The 17,792-nt window shown below is 38.0% G+C and overlaps 1 protein-coding gene across 2 annotated transcripts in view; it reads left to right on the plus strand.

Annotated features, from left to right (window-relative positions):
• Positions 1-3,149: 3,149 nt before the first annotated feature.
• GPBP1L1 (GC-rich promoter binding protein 1 like 1) overlaps positions 3,150-17,792 on the plus strand; it is a 29,740-nt gene continuing 15,097 nt past the window's right edge. For both annotated transcript variants that reach the window (XM_039319851.1, XM_039319850.1), the window contains exons 1-2: positions 3,150-3,353; positions 16,723-17,534. The gene's annotated coding sequence lies outside the window, so the exon portion shown is untranslated. The remainder of the gene's footprint in view (positions 3,354-16,722; positions 17,535-17,792) is intronic.

Consider the following 17,792-nt stretch of genomic DNA (forward strand, 5'->3'; position numbering starts at 1 on the left):
GGAGTAGCCACCACCCCAGAAGACAAACTCAGGATCCAAAAAGGTTTTGACAAACTTGAACAATGGGCCCTATCCAACAAAATGAGTTTCAATGTGGAGAAAAGCAAAAGTTTTACATTTAGGCAGGAAAAATCAAAGGTACAAGTACAGATTGGACAAGATCTGGCTTAAAAACTAACTGTGAGAGGGACCTTAGAGTTCTAGTGGACGATCATTTGACTATGAGTCAGTAGTGTGCAGCAGCAGTCAAAAAAGCTAATACAATCCTGGGTTGTATAAACAGAGACATAGAGTCAAGATCATGTGAAGTATTAGTATTGCTTTATAAAACCCTAGTAAGACCACATCTGGAATACTGCAGCCAATTTTGGTCACCATATCGCAAAAAAGATTTTGAGAGTTTGGAAAAAATTCAGAGACTAAAATATATGAAGAATGGCTGCGGGACTTGGTTTTGGCTAGTCTAAAGAAAAGAAGAAATAGGGGAGACATGAGAGCAGTATTCCAGTATTTGAGGGGTTGCCACCAAGAAGAGGGGGCCACATTATTCACCAAAGCACAGAGGGCAGGATGAGAAACAATGGTTGGAAACTGATCAGAGAGAGAAGCAACCTGAAATTAAGGAGAAACTTCCTGACAGTGAGGACATTAACCAGTGGAACAGCTTACCTCCAAAAATCGTGGGTGCTCCATCACTACAGATTTTTAAGAAGCTAGACAGTCATTTGTCTGAGATGGGATAGGTCCTCCTCCTTGAGCAGGGGGCTGGACTAGAAGACCTCCAAAGTCCTTTCCAGCTCTATTATATAATTATAACACATCAAATACATAGTCTATGTGTTATAAGTATATCCTGCTTTTCCATCATGCAAAAATCAGGAGCAAAAAATCACTTACAGAACACTCCTGTAATTTTTCCTGACATTAAATATCTGAAATGAGACCTAAAGTCATTTAGCATTCCATGGTTAACGATAGATCTGAACATGGGTTCCCCCTCCACCCAGTGCTAGTCCAACACAATTAGGGACAATTTTGGCTCATATTTCTAGGTACAATGATTTAACAACTTTTCTTGTTGCTTCTGAGACAGATTTCACACTGACAAAACTGTCATTTCAATCGCACCCAGATTTGCACTGAATATGAAAGTGTGAAAGATGGTTTATTTAAGAGAACAATAACAAGAAGCAGATTATTTCAGTCCAAAAGGGCAGTGGTTATTATTTAAAATTCTAGAAAATGAAAACATAATATTTACTGTTCGGTGATCTGAACAGTTTAAGTAGTAAAAACATTTAATCTGTATGAATGATCAAAAACAACATATTCCATGTCTCATAATAATATTCCTTTTAATTATCCATAAAATGCTCTGCTTTGTACTATACATTTTCTCTTTGTTGGTAAGTATAATAATTTTATCTTATTTGGCATACTTTAATCGGCATCAAACAAAAATGTACAGAAAAAAATGCAGATATTTTTGCATGGCAGAGAAAGGATGGTATACACATACCATAGCTATTAATGGTTACCTAGAGTGATAGTTTACCAGATTAATCCAATTCAGCCTTGGACCATAAACTGATCACATTAACTATTTTTATTTGATGGGTTAATCTATAGTAGACTTAACTGTGGTTTCTTCAACCAGTATTCTGTATTGCATAATGCTTTGAACCTCATACAGACTGAATTTGCACAGGCTCGGCTAACATTTGCTAACCTTCATATGATTACATATGATTATGGTTCAGTATGTCCTGTAAAGATAGTATGTCAACAGTGCTGTCTTGCAAAAATAAAATGCTAGCTATCCCTGTTTTTTATGGATTTGTTCATACTTTGGATTCTTGGACTGAGTAGGATGGAAAAGCGTCTGATATTTCTCTTTGTTTAATAATTTTTTGATAGAAATGACCCAGTTGTCTAATGACAATAGTTGAGATAATCTAGAATTCTTGCCTTTGGCATGCTTTTGTAACTATTCATGATCATAACCTTTGTTTTAGTAGCTTTAAAAAAAGACAGATTTACATCTTATCTAGATCTGACTCATTACAGGAATGTAAAAGGCCATTTACAAGGCATATTAGTCTAACATTTCTCATTCAGTAAATTTTATTGGCTTATGGATGTCTTTACACAACTTATGGTTTACAAAGCACAACATCTAAACTAAAACCAAAAACTCACAACGCAAGTTTATAGGGGACATGGGCAGCATATAAATTTAGTAAATTATTGTATGACCAGGACATTTTAAGCCCTAATCGATTAGTTTGTTTTAACTTTCTACATGAACACAGCCATTAGTTAACCACCAAGGTTTATGGTTAATAATTAAATGTTTTTGATGCTTGACTCTCACTGACTCTGGAAGGTTCATAAATTGTTAGAAAATTTAAAAATAAGGAAACAATGCAAAAAACACAAAATCAATATAAAAGTAACAAAGATGGCAGACAAACGGGGACAAACACAGCTCGAAAAGTATGATTAAGGGGGCTATGCTGGAATTTATCACTTTCATTTAACATACTAGGTAAAATAGCTACGGATGTTTTAAACTTTTTACTACGTTTTTCTTAAGTAACAGACATATCCTTAATTTTGAATGAGCAAAATTAATCTTAAATTTGGTTTATCGAAAGCATATAGAGAATGGCAGAAAAAAAAACATTATTATACAATTTCCATGGCTCATTTAGTTCCAAACTAAATCGACAAGTGCAAAAGCTTCCGGTATGCGCTTAGTTTATTATGGTTCAGGGTGTCACGCGATCCCTAGACAATGAACCGAGTTATCTACGGATAACCGTGCTGCGAGAATAGACACACCACCGAGCAATAATAACACCAGAGTTGTGCCAAGGGAGAGCGACCGAGAGAACAAAGCGTAAAAGACATAGTTGCAGACCGAGCTGAGCATAACTTAACGCCAACAGAATGATACACGCTCACGCATGCGTAAGAGAACTGGCGAATTCGAGCGAACGTTCCGAAGAGTCTTTGATAGGCGGTGCGCGTGCGGCTATTTTGTATGGCTTACCAAGTGAGCGCGCGTGCGTTCCACCCTTGGCACGGGCAGGGCCAGGTGGGCGTGTTTCTTTCCCCCTAACCCCCCCTCGCGTGAATAGCCCCGCCCCTCTCCGGCCCTCGGCCGGTCCGGGCAGCCATTTTGGGCAGAGCTTTGTTATGATTCGGTCTGAGGAACTGAAGCTACGGAGAGAGTGAGGGGGCGAGTTGGGGCCTGGTTCTGTGAGCACGGCCTTGCGTGGAAAAAAGAGAAGAGGAGCTGGACTTAAGGAGGGAGTTGAGTGGCTGCCAGCGTCGGGGGAGAAACTGAGGTAGGAAGGCAGCGGGGAGACTCCAGAGTAGGCAAGGGGGCGGGAGTGTAAATAAGTGCTGCTTCGAGAGCAGGAATTGGGAGAGAGGCAGGAAGAAGGTGGCTGAAGGCCTGCTATATTGATCTGGTTGGCGAGAGAGTGGGTGGGGGAGTTGCTGGGAGGACGGGCTGCGGAAGCGCTTGGGACGAGTAGTGGATGGAGAGGTGCTGGAAACGGGTTTGGGCAGGAGATGGCGATAGGAAGGGAGGTAGTTTCGAGACCCCGTTTTCCGTGAGGAATGGAGGCGGAGGAAAAGGAGGCTGGTGGGTTAGGGAAACCGGAGACGGGGGGGGTGGGTGCGAGAGAGAGCTTCGATTGGGCTGGAGAGGATTGATAGGAAGCTGCGGTAGGCCTCGAAGTGCAAACTTGAGTGGGGGCGGGGTGGGCAGGGCGGCTGGCGTGTGATTTGAAGAGTAGAAGGCGAGAGAGAAAGGGGGTAATGCATGTGTGGAGGCAGGCAGGCGTGAGGGTTTTGGTTGGAAGTGCCGCCAAAGGAAAGGAGGAAACGGCAAGCAACTTCACGGTGTCGTCGAAAAGAGGTCGAAAGCGGAATACGCTGCTCCGAGTAGGAGAAGTGGGATAGTTTGGAAGAGTCCTTGGGTGCCGAGGGTGAATCTGGTTTGCGAGGAAACCGTTCTGTTTCGCGCGATGAAGCAAAACAGGAAACGTTTAGAAGGTTTAGCTATGTTTTGTTACCTGTGAAGCAGTTGTTACTATTTTCGAAGCCCCACTTATTAAGGAAGTAATGCCAGTGGCACGGATTTGATATCTGACTTTTAACTAGTAATATTTGCCTTTTCTGCAAAAACATAGTTTTTTTTTAAGATATATGAATTTTTGTGGCAAGAAAGAATTGACTTGTGTTAAACTGAATCAGGATTTTCTGAATGAATCTGCTTGCCTGTTATGCACAGCAGTAAACCAAAAGCTAACCACATTGGCTAGATTCACAGGACACACTTAGAACCAGAAAGTAGCCAATCACATTTTAACCAATATATTGCGCTACTCCAGCCACTATTGCTAAAGTTTAGATAAGATTTTTCGTTAGGTAATGCTGAAGTCTTTAGTTACAAATACCTCTGTCAACTTGGAAGCAGCATACTGTATTTGGGGAAATGTGAAATAAATTTTCCATAGGAATTGGATTTATGCATTTTTTTTATTTTACTGAATAAATAATCACAGATGGGTTCCCACAACATACCAAGTTAGAAGCAAACTGCGTTTCCGATCAATATTTTTGAAATACTAGTTATTCAGTAAGGTTTCAAGAATTTTGTTAACTCTTTACAGAGTTTCTTTTTGAAAAAAAAAATTCTTGATAAACCACAAACTGGAACAGAATTTAAACCATTGGACTAAATATTATTCATTTCAGACTAGAATTGAGATTCTGAACAGTTTCCTTCATGTAAACTGCTGCTAGATCACCAGAATTGTTTTGGGCTACTATGAAGGCAAGCTATACTCAAAATTTTTAATACAGAATATTCTGATGGTTCAATGTCAAACAAGAATTTATTCACATTGCTGTCACACATGTGATTTAAATCTAGGGAATGCTATATTTATACAAGATGCTTGAGAAGAAAATTATTGCTATTTTAATATTAGATGTAACAATAGATATATGGGATTATATTATTACTTTATAAGTTGAAATTAACTTTGTTAGAGAATTTTTTCAGACTAACTTGGGTCACTGACTTAAAACTATTCACTTTTCCTACTCACAAGGGATATTAATTAAAATATTGTATGATCCTGCTAGGAAAAATGGAAAGCCTGCTAAAGTTGTATATTTGGACATTTAATCTCTAAATTACTTAGTGAGTTACCCTAACTAATTGTATCCCTAAAGTATATATATGCACATTACATATTATTTGGCCAGGATTAAGATAGTAAAATACCTGTTCATAGTTTGGATGTGGCAAATCAAGCCTTGTTTCTATTAGAGGCTTTACTTTTAATGATATCCCTGTATGTTATGTAATTTGCTGGTGGGTGGAGCTGTATTCCCACTATATTTGAACTGCTGAGTTAAAAATCTGGTCTAGAAGCGCTTTGTAGATCATATGATATTTGTGGGACCAATCCAAATAACTGGACTACAATATCACACAATATTGAAGCAGGAAGAATCATATTTTATCATATAAACCTATGCAGATAAGAATCCACTAAAACAAATTTTAAAAATAATTGTGAATTGAGTCATTTCTATTCATTAAGCGATAGAGATTACATAGCTTTCTAGCATTTTGGCTGATGAATCCATTATGATTAAGGAATAATAGGCATTAATGTAATAGTAGACATATTTAGCCATAGAAAACAGAAGTTAGTGACAACTGAAGATATTCTTGTTTAAAAACCATGTTATTGCTGTTATGATCTATTCTTATTAAAGACCCCTTATACTATATATACTCTTGTGGAGAACAAAACTGGATATCCCTTTACTTTGAATTTTTCTTTTAAAGTAAAGCATTAAACTTCTCAAGTAAATTAATAATGTATGTTTCTCCAGTGTAGTCTTTTTCTTACCTCTTCAAGAAAAAAGTAATAGTTTACACAATTGAGTATTTTTAATAATTTAACAATATATGAACATGAACATGTTTTTCCTGTTTACTAGACATAGATGTAAAATATTAATTTCAGCATAATCCAAAAAGGAAATTAAAGAAAATTGTGCTTTAAATTCTGTGATACCTATTAAGCATGTAATACAACAGTGAAGCTTTTGTTCAATTTGATTAAATTCATGCTTCCTATTTTTTTTTTTTTGCATATGCTTCATACTATTTCTCACAATTATGTAGTAGCCTGCTTCACTCTTCACAGACTATAAATTAAGCTGTATATTTTTGTAATTAAGGAGTCAGAGTTAGATACATTAGGGGCCTCCAACCCCCCCCCAGTCCGTGGACTAGTACTGGGCCGCGCGTGGCATGTTAGCAATCCATCCGCACAAATAAACAAAGCCCCATCCACAAGATGCAGGCAGCACGCAAAACCATATGCCCTCCCATCCGAGGAAAAACCTCTCTCCATGGAACTGGTAAAAGTTGGGGACCTCTGAGATACATTTACATTTGGATTCTCATAGTGGCGTTCAAACGTTAATTTTTTATTTTAAAGGGACAGAAATGTGACCTATAAATGTCAAATGCTACCATTGATGTTAATGTGCTGGATGCTGCGTGAACATATAATCTCCTTTTTAACAATTATAATTTTTATAATTTATAATTGTTAGACATAATTTAGTTGAGTTTTTAATTATTTTCCCAAGAATAATAATTTAAATTTAAATCTGAACTGATTATTTTTAGGCTAACATGGCTCAAGATTGCTTACATTAAAAAATTCAATAGAAACAATCAATGTATAAAAATTAAATTATGCTATGGTGAAGTACCTAAAACACTTCAGCCCATGGCCTGTTTGAAAATTAAGATCTTCTTTGCCTTCCTAAAATGTAGAGATGGGGGGAAAGTGGATCTCTGGGCAAATATTCCAGAGGGCCAGAGCTGCAACAGGGAAGGCATGGTGTCTAATAAGATGGCATTGTTCAGCAGAAGAGACCCAGAGTATGCCCATTCTGGCTGATCTAACAGGATGGCAAAGACAATTGAGGAAAACAGTTGTGTAGATATTCCAGATTTGTAGACTGTTTGTGAAATATTAATTGTCAAAAGCATTTTCTCTGGATAGTTTAAATAGGGCCTGGAGCCAATAACTTATTTTGATGTGACAGTACTTAGATATATATTAGGTAGTAAAGCCAAATATAGATATATTGCTATAGTAGTAAAAGTGAAATATATTTTGAGATCCAGCTAATACTTTAAAAAGGCATAACTTGCCATGGATAATTTCTACTCTGGGTATTCTACGTGTTCCTAAAAGGTATTGTTCAGCAATTTAATGCACTATTTCAGAATTTTAATGAGAGAAATTCTTTGCCTTGATTTTCTTTAAGTTTCTTTCAGGAAACTTCTATCTTCAGTGAAGTTTTAAATTTTCTTGAGTTAATTAATAGGATTATTTTGCCTACTGGATACTTCCCTCATGGGCCATCCTGGAATTGATGCTTGTTGTAAATTAGACACGTTCAACTGCTTGAAAAATACATACTTCCCTCTTCTTCCAGTTTGCAAAAAAGACATTGTACACAACAGCACATCAAATTTGGTTTCATTTTATGTATATGCTGAAAAATAATATGGGGGAATCCAAACTTCAAAATTGTAAGACAGTTCTTTTGTTGGCAGATCTAGTGTAGGACTTTTCAACCTTTTCATCCATTGTACCACTTTTAGGATATGGGAATAGCTGAGTACCACCAGTCGCCTAGCAAGATGTCAAAAACTTGATGACAAAAAAAAGGAAAAAGGTGATGAAGTACACCATTGTGACTGTTCAAAGTTACAATGGCACTGAAAAAAGTACCCCCAAGCCACAGCCGAGCAAGACACCTGCCTGCCCACCCGGCGGCACTCTTCCTCCTGTCCGAGGTTTTCATTGTTGTGAGCATTTCTGTTGAGGATTGGCAGCGGGGATGAGGTGGGAGGGTGTTTGGTTTTTATTCCCCTCCGTCTGCTGGGTGGTTGCAGCAGGTTTTGGTCACTTCACATGACCCTGGGACACTGTGACCATCATAAATATGAATCAGTTGGAATGTAAATCGCAAGACTCTGGAGATGCTGCAATATTCCAGGTGATCGGCGCTTCTTCTGGGCTCAACAGAAGCGCCAGGTTCAGTGCTGCTTTCCAGCTGATTGGTGCTTCTTCAGGGCTCAGCAGAAGCACCAGGATCAGCGCCGATCTACAGCTGGAGCCTGGCACTGATCCTGGTGCTTCCACTGAGCCCTGACAGTCCCGAAGAAGCACCAATCAGCTGGAAAGCGGCACTGATCCTGATGCTTCCGCTGAGCCCTGATAGCCCTGCAGCTCCAGCCATCTCTCACTCAGGCTTGTGCAGTGCTGCCACCGGTTCAGCTCATTCCCCTCCCTCGCTACCACTTTCCTAGGATGGTCATGTACCACTTGCCAGGTGCCAATGTACCACAAGTGGTACCTATACTACTGGTTGAAAAGCCCTGATCTAGTGTTCATTGTATATTTTAACCTATTGATAAGAATATATTATTTCTTATCTAAGAAATTGGAATATAAATACTGAGAAAAGTGGCGGTATGTTTAGATAAAATAGATTTTAATGTCAAGATATCAAGTACTGTTAATGTTTCAGAATAATTGTCTAATGCTAGAGGATTTAACAGTTGATTTATGAAATGATAAGATTGTAATAACTATGAACAGTTTTAGAATGTATAATTATATGTTCAGAAGTATGGGCACAGAATTAGGAATGGTCCAGTACAAGGTCAGTGGAAGACCACATTACCATGTAAATGTCAGGTGCTTGTAGATATAAAATTACAATTAAATAAATACTATTTTGTATGTATTGGACATTTATGTGTTTTTTAAAGAACCCTACCTTAATAAAGTCATGAATTGTCTGAATAATTATTAGTATTATAAATGAAGAGTGGCATTATTTTAGTTAAAACACTTTCTATCATCTAGATGTAGACATAAGTGCTTCAGAATCCCCTACTGTACAGTATTAGATAACTTGTTTTTTTCTTTTTGAACGAATTTTATTCTTTAGATACTCTGCAAATATATACTAGAAAGACTGAGGATTGTAAAATAATGTTTTCAGAATACATTACAGGAATTACTGGAGAAAGTTTGGCTGGATGGCTATATGAGGATGCAGGAAGGCAACAAAGTAAACTCTGGTGCCCTCACCATGCAATAGGTGTGATCATTCTATGTAACCTAGTTAGGTATATGAGTGCTCTGATACTGTACCAATAATTGTTTCAGATAATTCAAAAAGAAACAAATAAGAGTATTGTAGAAATAATAGCACACTTTTTTTTTTTGAACCAGTATTGACTCCTGGGGACTTCTGGGACTGGCCCTTGCAGTTTTTTTGGGGCAGGATTTTAGAAATGTTTTGCCATTGCCTGTTTCCTAGGGCTGAAAGAGAATGGCTGGCCTAAAGTCACCCAGGTAGTTTTGTGCCTAAAGTAGGACTAAAACTCATGATCTCTGATTTCTAGTCTGGTGCCCTACTTCTCTCTAGAAGTAGCACTGGAACAAGCCAATTTAAACTTATCTACTCCAACACAGTGTTTTGCCGTACACTCTGTTGCTGTGGTGAGATATCTTGTTGGCCACCTGACCAATAAACTGAGATAAACATCGCCTCCTGAAGTTTTTAGCAGGGTAAAACTTGCAGGGACACTCTTAGTCTTTACTCCAACACAGGAGTCCAGATTAAAGTTTCTACGATGTACCATTGTTTCCGATTTCAGTACAATCACCAAAGAGGAGTATTTAAACTTTTATTAATAATACTGTAGATTCCATTCTTGAAATGGCTCTTATATGGAAAAAGCTTTCTGTACTTGAATCAGAACCTTTGTTCCTGTAAATTAAACCTATTGTTCAGTAACAGGTTGTATATTATGTCCTTTCGTACATGTGTAGAATGCTGTCATAACTCTCTCAGCTTTCTTGTAAGGCAAACATTTCCCATTTCTTTCCTATTGCTTTAGGGCAGGGGTGTCAAACTGCCAGCCCACAGGCCGGTTTCATCATGTGGAGGCCACGTCCGCCCCAGCACCGGCAATGCGAAAAAAGTCACAATACGTCGCGACACGTCACGTGATGCGGCGAGTTTGACACCCATGTTTTAGGGGATCAATTTCTTGGCCCTTGATCATCTCCATTGCCTTTCTCTGAATTTGCTCCAATCTGTCTGAATTCTTTTTAAAGTGCGATAAATGAATTAGGATTTTGTTTGAAATACTAGAGTTGAATAGAGTTCATTGATTTTTCACACAGAACTTGATTTTTGATAGCTTTAACCTGTATTGATTTCATTGGTATAATTTAGAAGCAATACATTTTTATGGAGATCATTTTGTAAACTATTGTTAAACAAGAAATGTTTGCTGGTGTGCAACTTTAGAGATCTTCTAATGCAGTAATGGCGAACCTTTTAGAGACTGAGTGCCCAAACTGCCACCCAAAACCCACTTATTTATCGCCGGGTGCCAGGTGGGCGTGGCCCACTAGGTGGGCGTGTGATGGTCATGGTAGGGTGGGTATGGCCAAGATGGGCGTGGTCACCTTGATGTTGCTTGCGTGGGGGATGCTTGTGATGGCTGGGCAGGGTTGGGGGAGATCCAGGGGGTCTCTGGCAGGTGGGGCGTTGGCCAGGAGACTCGTCCTGCAGGGTGAAGTGAGGTGAGGCAGGGCAGGGGTGCCATTGTTCCAGGGCGAGGCAAGGGCCGGGGCGGCTGCTGCCTGACACCATCGGCCCCCGCACACAGAGCCATCAAGCACATGGGGGGGCGACAGTGTCCATCAACAGCCATAGCCTGCCAGCCACACTCTGGGGCTCCGCAGCCCACCACCAACAATTCAGAGAAGCCACCTCTGAGCTGGACGGATGGCCGACAGCTAAGGAGGTGATGCAGTGGGTCGTGCCCAGGAAAAGGAGAGCATGCGAGGTCAGGAGGGATGGGATGGCGGGAGGGGAGGGAAACCAGCTGTGCTGGAATGCATCTGGCCACGTGGGACCTCAGCGAGTTAGCAGGCGGTTGGTTGAAGAGGGACGGTTGCCATCTCTGGGGCATGGTGTGCGTGGCCACAGAGAGGCCTCTGAGTGCTGCCTCTGGTACGCGTGCCATAGGTTCACCACATAATTTTTCTCCCTCTGGCTGTGTCACAAGCTGGCTGTTAAGGAAATTTGACAGAATAGAATTACTAAGTATAAAACTGAAAAGTATGCGTCTAAAATTTTATATACGTTTTCAGTGTATTCTTATGAATACTAATTTATTGTAATATATGAAGCTGCTTTGGAAGATTTGCATTACTTTCAGATGATAGTACATTATATTAAAAGCAAAGCTAAATACTTTGCTAAAATTAGTTCTGAGGGGTTTATTACCGTGTTTTTGGTGTGAATACTCTTAGAGTTGCTTATTTTTCATCTTTCTCAGTGTCAAGGAGGGTTGCAATCTGCAGGTACAGAACAGTGGATAGATGGAGTGTCCTCCAAAGCAGTAAATGCTGAAAGTGTTACACAAGATTAGGGACATCTGAGGAAGTTCCTGGGGAGAAATGCATGTAGTAGACCACGGATTTTTTATCTTCTAATATAATCTTTTTTTAGCTTTAGACATTGAGTTGAACAGCCATCTTCAGTAAAATTGTAAAAGTCATATTTTAGATTAATATATTGTAAGTTGTGTTACAATTCAGATTTAATTTACTTTTTATAAGAAGTATATTTCCTTTATTTTCTTGGATCTAAGATAGCTATCAGATAGATAAACACATAATCTGACAAATAATATGATGAAATGCAATAATACCGTGAAATAGAATCCCAGTTTGAGTTTCGGCAAAGACCTATTTAAAGATCAAAGACTGCAATAGATTTTATACTTTATCAGAATGGCATAGGCCACACCAGGGCATTGTTTTTAGAATTTTTGCACCATAATGAGAAACCTATCTTCTTCTTGGGCACCTGTTGAATCACATTTATCTGCTTTTAAAGTAGAAAACAGGATAAAAATATTTAAAATACGTAAATTTTATAGAGTGATCCAACAAGGCAGGATCTCTAATGTTGAATTCAAAATAAGAGAAAAATACAAAAAACTTTATTATTAACTTAAACAATTTCCTGAGGTATGCTGTATGTCCAGATGCAGATTAATCATGGTGTTAGTAAGTGGGAAGCTTTATTAATTAGGTATGTTTTGATAATAAGGATAATTTTATTGGTAACTGGAAACCTCTTATGGACTTTTTCCATAAAAATAAAAGAAAAACAGACTTTGTGAGTTAAGATGTTGATGATTAGATAAGATAGATTGTAGAAAGAAGAGTCATGATATAACTTCAGAGGGAGAGCTTAAGATGTAATTGTACTCCTATTGCTGTGAAGAATATTGGAAGCCACTTTATGTTTTAATAATAATAATAATAATAATAATAATAATAATAATAATAATAATAAATCAATGGTGAGAGGCTGGGAGAGGTTAATATCAAGAGAGGACCATTTCAAGGAGATTCATTATCACCATTACTATTCGTTATTGCACTGTTTCCTCTTGTCAACAATACTGAATAACTCAGGACATGGCTATCAAACATCAAAAACATCTGCCAGACTATCCCACCTCCTTTATATGGATGATCTGAAGCTGTATGGAAAAACATCATCTGAAATAGAATCGCTGCTCAACACTGTCCGTATATATAGCCAAGATATTGTAATGGAGTTTGGCTTGGACAAATGTGCCACACTTACTATCAAACAAGGAAAAATAGTGAAAACTGAAGGAATCAAGATGCCCCACGAAAATAACATTAAGAGTCTGGATGAGGAAGAGTACTACAAATACTTGGGTATCCTTCAAGCTGACAACATCAAGCACACTGAAGTCAAGAAAAAGATTAGAGGTGAATACATCAAGAGAGTGAAGAAGATCTTAAAATCCAAACTCAATGGAGGAAATACCATAAAGGCAATCAACACCTGGGCAATCCCAGTCATTAGGTACACAGCTGGAATAGTGGACTGGACTCAAGCAGAACTAAAAGCAATGGATAGGCAGACCAGAAAAATAATGACAATGAATCATGCCCTTCATCCACGCAGTGACATTGATAGACTTTATCTACCAAGGCAAATAGGTGGGCGTGGAATGCTACAAGTACATCAGATGGTTGAAGAAGAAAAAATGGCTTTGGAAGAATATCTGAAGAACAATGATGAAGATGCACTGAAATTAGTATATCAGGAAGGCTTACTAACTACTGGAGAGACCAAACTGGCCTACAAGAAAGACCAAATGAAGAACAGAATAGAGGCATGGGAAGACAAAGCACTACATGGCCAATACATGAAAAAAAATAGCTGGGAAAGCAGATAATAATAAAACCTGGCAATGGCTAAGAGCAGGAAAATTGAAGAAAGAGACCGAGGGACTAATTCTGGCTGCACAAGACCAAGCCTTAAGGACAAATGCATACAAAGTCAAAATTGAGAAGACAGCAACAGACAGTAAGTGCCGCCTATGCAAAGAAGCTGAAGAAACAGTGGACCACTTGGTAAGCTGTTGCAAGAAGATTGCACAGACTGATTACAAGCAGCGGCATGACAAAGTAGCAACAATGGTGCATTGGAAGATCTGCAAAAAATATCATTTGCCTGTAAGCAAAAACTGGTGGGATCATAAAATAGAGAAAGTCATAGAAAATGATAAAATTAAACTGCTCTGGGACTTCAGAATTCAAACAGACAAGCACCTGCAACATAACACCCCAGACTTAACAATTGTCGATAAGAAAGACAAAAAAGTCTGGATAGTGGACGTGGCAGTGCCTGGAGACAGCAGAATAGAAGAGAAGAACTGGAGAAGATAACAAAATACAAAGACCTACAAATAGAAATAGAAAGACTGTGGCAAAAGCAAGCAAGGGTAGTACCAATAGTCATAGGCTCCTTGGGTGCAATCCCAAAACAACTGGAGCACCACTTGAACACCATTGGCATTGACAAATTCGCTATTAGTCAATTGCAAAAGGCGGCCTTATTAGGAACTGCTTCCATCCTGCGACGATATCTGTAATACCATCAAACATCCACATCTGCCTATCCCAGGTCCTGGGTAAGGACTCGATAGGTAGACAAAATGCCAAATCCAGTCTGAACATCTGGCTGACTGTGCAATGATAGATAATAATAATAAAGTTGGAAGGGACCTTGGAGGTCATCAAGTTCAAACCCTGCTCAGGCAGGTAACCCTATACCATTTCGGACAAATGGCTGTCCAGTTTCTTCTTAAAAACTTCCAGTATTGGAGCATTCACCGCTTCTGGAAGCAGGTTATTCCACTGGTTTTCTTTTTCTTATTCTATTTTCATTTCTAATTACATTTCTAACTTTTTATTTCTTTCTTTATATTATTTTTCTTTATATCTTGCTTTTTCCTTCTAGTTTTGTTTCTAACTGCACTTCTAGCTTTATGTGTTTCTTACTTATTTTTTATGCTCTAATTTAGTTTGTTGTAGTTCTTTTACTCTTCCCAAATCCTTTCATAAAAAATAGATTAAAAAAGAAAATGAGGTGATTTAGATAAGTAAAAGTCTTCTGAGTTTCAGGAAAGGCTTTCAGTGAGTACTTGTTAATGCAGGTTTGCATTTGGACATGCCTAGCTTTCCCAAAGGGAAAAAACCATCCCAAATAAATTGCTCTAGCTGACTTTTAGGATGGCACTTAACATTCAGTATGAGTGATTGAGCCTTTACCTAAGATTTAGATACAGGTAGTCCTCAACTTACAACCACAATTGAGGCCAAAATTTTTGTTTTTAACTTTTTAAGCAAGACAGTTGTTAAGTGAATCTTGCCCCATTTTACAACCTTTCTTGCAACAGTTAATTGAATTACTGCAGTTAAGTTAGTAACATGGTTGTTAAGTGAATCTGGCTTCCCCACAGATTTTGCTTGTCAGAAAGTCATAAACGGTGATCATGAGACCCTTGGACACTCACAAATATGAATCAGTTGCCAAGCTTCTAAATTTTGATCATGTGCCCATGGGGATGCTGCAACAGTGTGAAAAACAGCCATAAGTCCCTTTTTCAATGCCATTATAACTTTGAATGGTCACTATATGAACTGTTGTAAGTCAAGGACTACATGTACTACCGGTATGTACTTCATTGCTAAATAGAAAGGTTTTGCCTATAGAAAATTTCATGGTTCTAATTTTGCTGCTTTAAAAGTGCTTTGAAGAAGAAAAAATATCTTGTCAAGAAAAGTGGGCAGATCCGATGGAAGTTATAGTGCTATATAATAATTCAAAATCTGCAGACAGCTCCCTTACATTTATTGCAGGAATTAGATATTCATGAAAATAGCCATATGTTTTTGATTGAAAAAGTATTCTGTTCTTTAGAATCACAGGTTGTGGAATGAATATCAGTCAATATCAAGAGTGTAGAATCAGTCACCAAAATTGGCAAATGTGATCCACTTCCGATCCAACAGCCAAAAGTCATATTTGAAAAGGGATTGGTAAAACATGGTAAAGAAGAAAGCAGAGATTATGAAATCTGTTTAGGAAGTTTAGGGTTCTTGTTCCAGAGGACAAAGTGGGTTGTTAAAAGTGTTGTCTAACACTTTCCGTATGTGTTTTTGTGTTCCTGTTGGTTGAGTTTCTCCTTTGCAAAGTTTTTTCTTTGCACTGGTTCTTGACAAGACTGTTGCTTCCAACCTCCCAGTCTAGTATTCCTGCCCCTCTCAGCAAATGCCTTCTCTAGCCACTGGGATAGATATTGCTTAACTAATAGAAGTTGACGTTTCAGATCAAAAGTAGTGAAATATATGCAGGTGGTAAAAACAGGATTCTGTTCAGCTGCAAGGCTAGAACATTGATCAATGGCTAAGGGATGTTTTATGGCTTCCATATTTATGCTTTTCACACATATCAGATTCCTGTATTCCTCATAATTCAGATTAGTAATTACCCAAAGTTTCTGGATGATACATCACAATTTGTTCTTTTTATTTGGGAGTAATTTTAGTATCCATGACAGCTTTTATAGTTTAAAATTTTTAGAACAAATGTATATACCATATTGCATATTTGCATTCCTTTATATTGCATCTGAGCATAATAATAAAATCAAAGCAGATAAGTAATATAAGTTTGCTTGATGGGGAATGGCTAATGTTTGCTCCTAAGAAATGTAAACATAAACTGACAAACACTTCATTAAAATTCAGTAAGAAAGGCTGCATTCCAGGCTGTTAACTTGGGATCAAGGGCTTGGTTTTTGTTGAGTGCTGTTCTATGTCCTATTCTATTTGACCATTCCCAGTTCCATCCTCTATAGGCAAGTTCTTTCTGCTTCAAAAAGTATGTAGTTTGAACCACATTTATTATATTGTAAATTGTGATGTATGCATAACTTGAAATCTGCGTTATGGTAAATTGCTGGTATCACTCCTCAACTACTGTGTGAGGACTTCCCATTAATTTACAAAATGAGAATGGCACACTGGTATTGACCATAAATACTACAGTTGTTGGTTTATATTGTTTCATGAGAAATAGGGGTCCTAAATAATGTGTCTTTGATAATCTTTTTGGCCACTTTTATGATTACTAATAGTTGCATTATTTTTTCCATCTTTACAGAATATTTCATGAATTCTACTCATTTTGATGGAAGACGACCATTGTCCGAATGTGAATTCTTCATTAAAATACAGCCATTTTTTCCTATTTTTTAAAAGCAGCAATTCAAATACGGTAGAAGGATAGCTTGCTAGTTTGGCTCTTTACTTTTAGCTTTAATTGAACGCATAACTAGGAACAGTAGGAAGATAGTAATAATTGAATCTTGTATCTTCAAGTTGCTTTTAGTTCCTTACCAAGGAAACTTAAGTGACATTATGTGAAAAGCCTTTCAAAATACTTTTTTAAAAAGCTAATTTTTAGCAACTATTAAAAATGAATCCTGCATTTTAGCACTTAATAAGAACAAAGGTTTGCTGCACCAGAATTTGCAAGACTCCTCAGCATCCTTTCCCCCTGTCCCTTTGTTTCAAATTCATTTGTTGCAGAAGATGAACAAAGTGGATTTGTGAAATTCACCATTAATTACGGTGCTTTTCTGAATGCTGTACAAATTTGACAACTACTTTTGTAATGTAATAGCTGAATTACACAGCATTGTGACAACAGGGAACAGTTTAATGAGGTGAATGTAGTTATAGCTTTCCAAAAATGCACACTGCATTTTAGGGGTTTTTTTCTCATATGAGTTCAGAGAGCATTTAAGATGAGCAGCTAGAGGGGTAAGGGGTGCAGTCAGCACGAAGTGCGGCTTCTCGTGCTTCCTTTGGGACTCACCATTGCCACACAGTTGGCATAGGTGCACCCTGGCGAAGAAAGGAACCTGGAAATCAAAGTATTAAAGCGAGAGTGGACTACAAAGGCCAAACTGGGTAAGTCATTGTAGGACTCTGTTTATAGTTAAAAATAACACATGTTTAATGCATTTGTGTAATGCATTTGAAGAAAAGTTTTTAAGTTGTATATTATAAGTAATTAAATTAGTGAGCTATTTCTAGATAAGTAGAGGTCAAAATAATTTGAAAAGAAAACCCTGGTAGTGAAATATTATTTTGGAGAGGAAAATTACACTAATTCTTCCTCAGTTTTATTTAGTTCCAGTAATGATGATGGTAGAACGTGGCCTCTGA

This window comes from Crotalus tigris, unplaced genomic scaffold (genome assembly GCF_016545835.1).
Source record: "Crotalus tigris isolate CLP2741 ecotype Arizona unplaced genomic scaffold, ASM1654583v1 scf7180000023617.9722795, whole genome shotgun sequence".
In the NCBI taxonomy this organism is placed as follows: domain Eukaryota; kingdom Metazoa; phylum Chordata; class Lepidosauria; order Squamata; family Viperidae; genus Crotalus; species Crotalus tigris.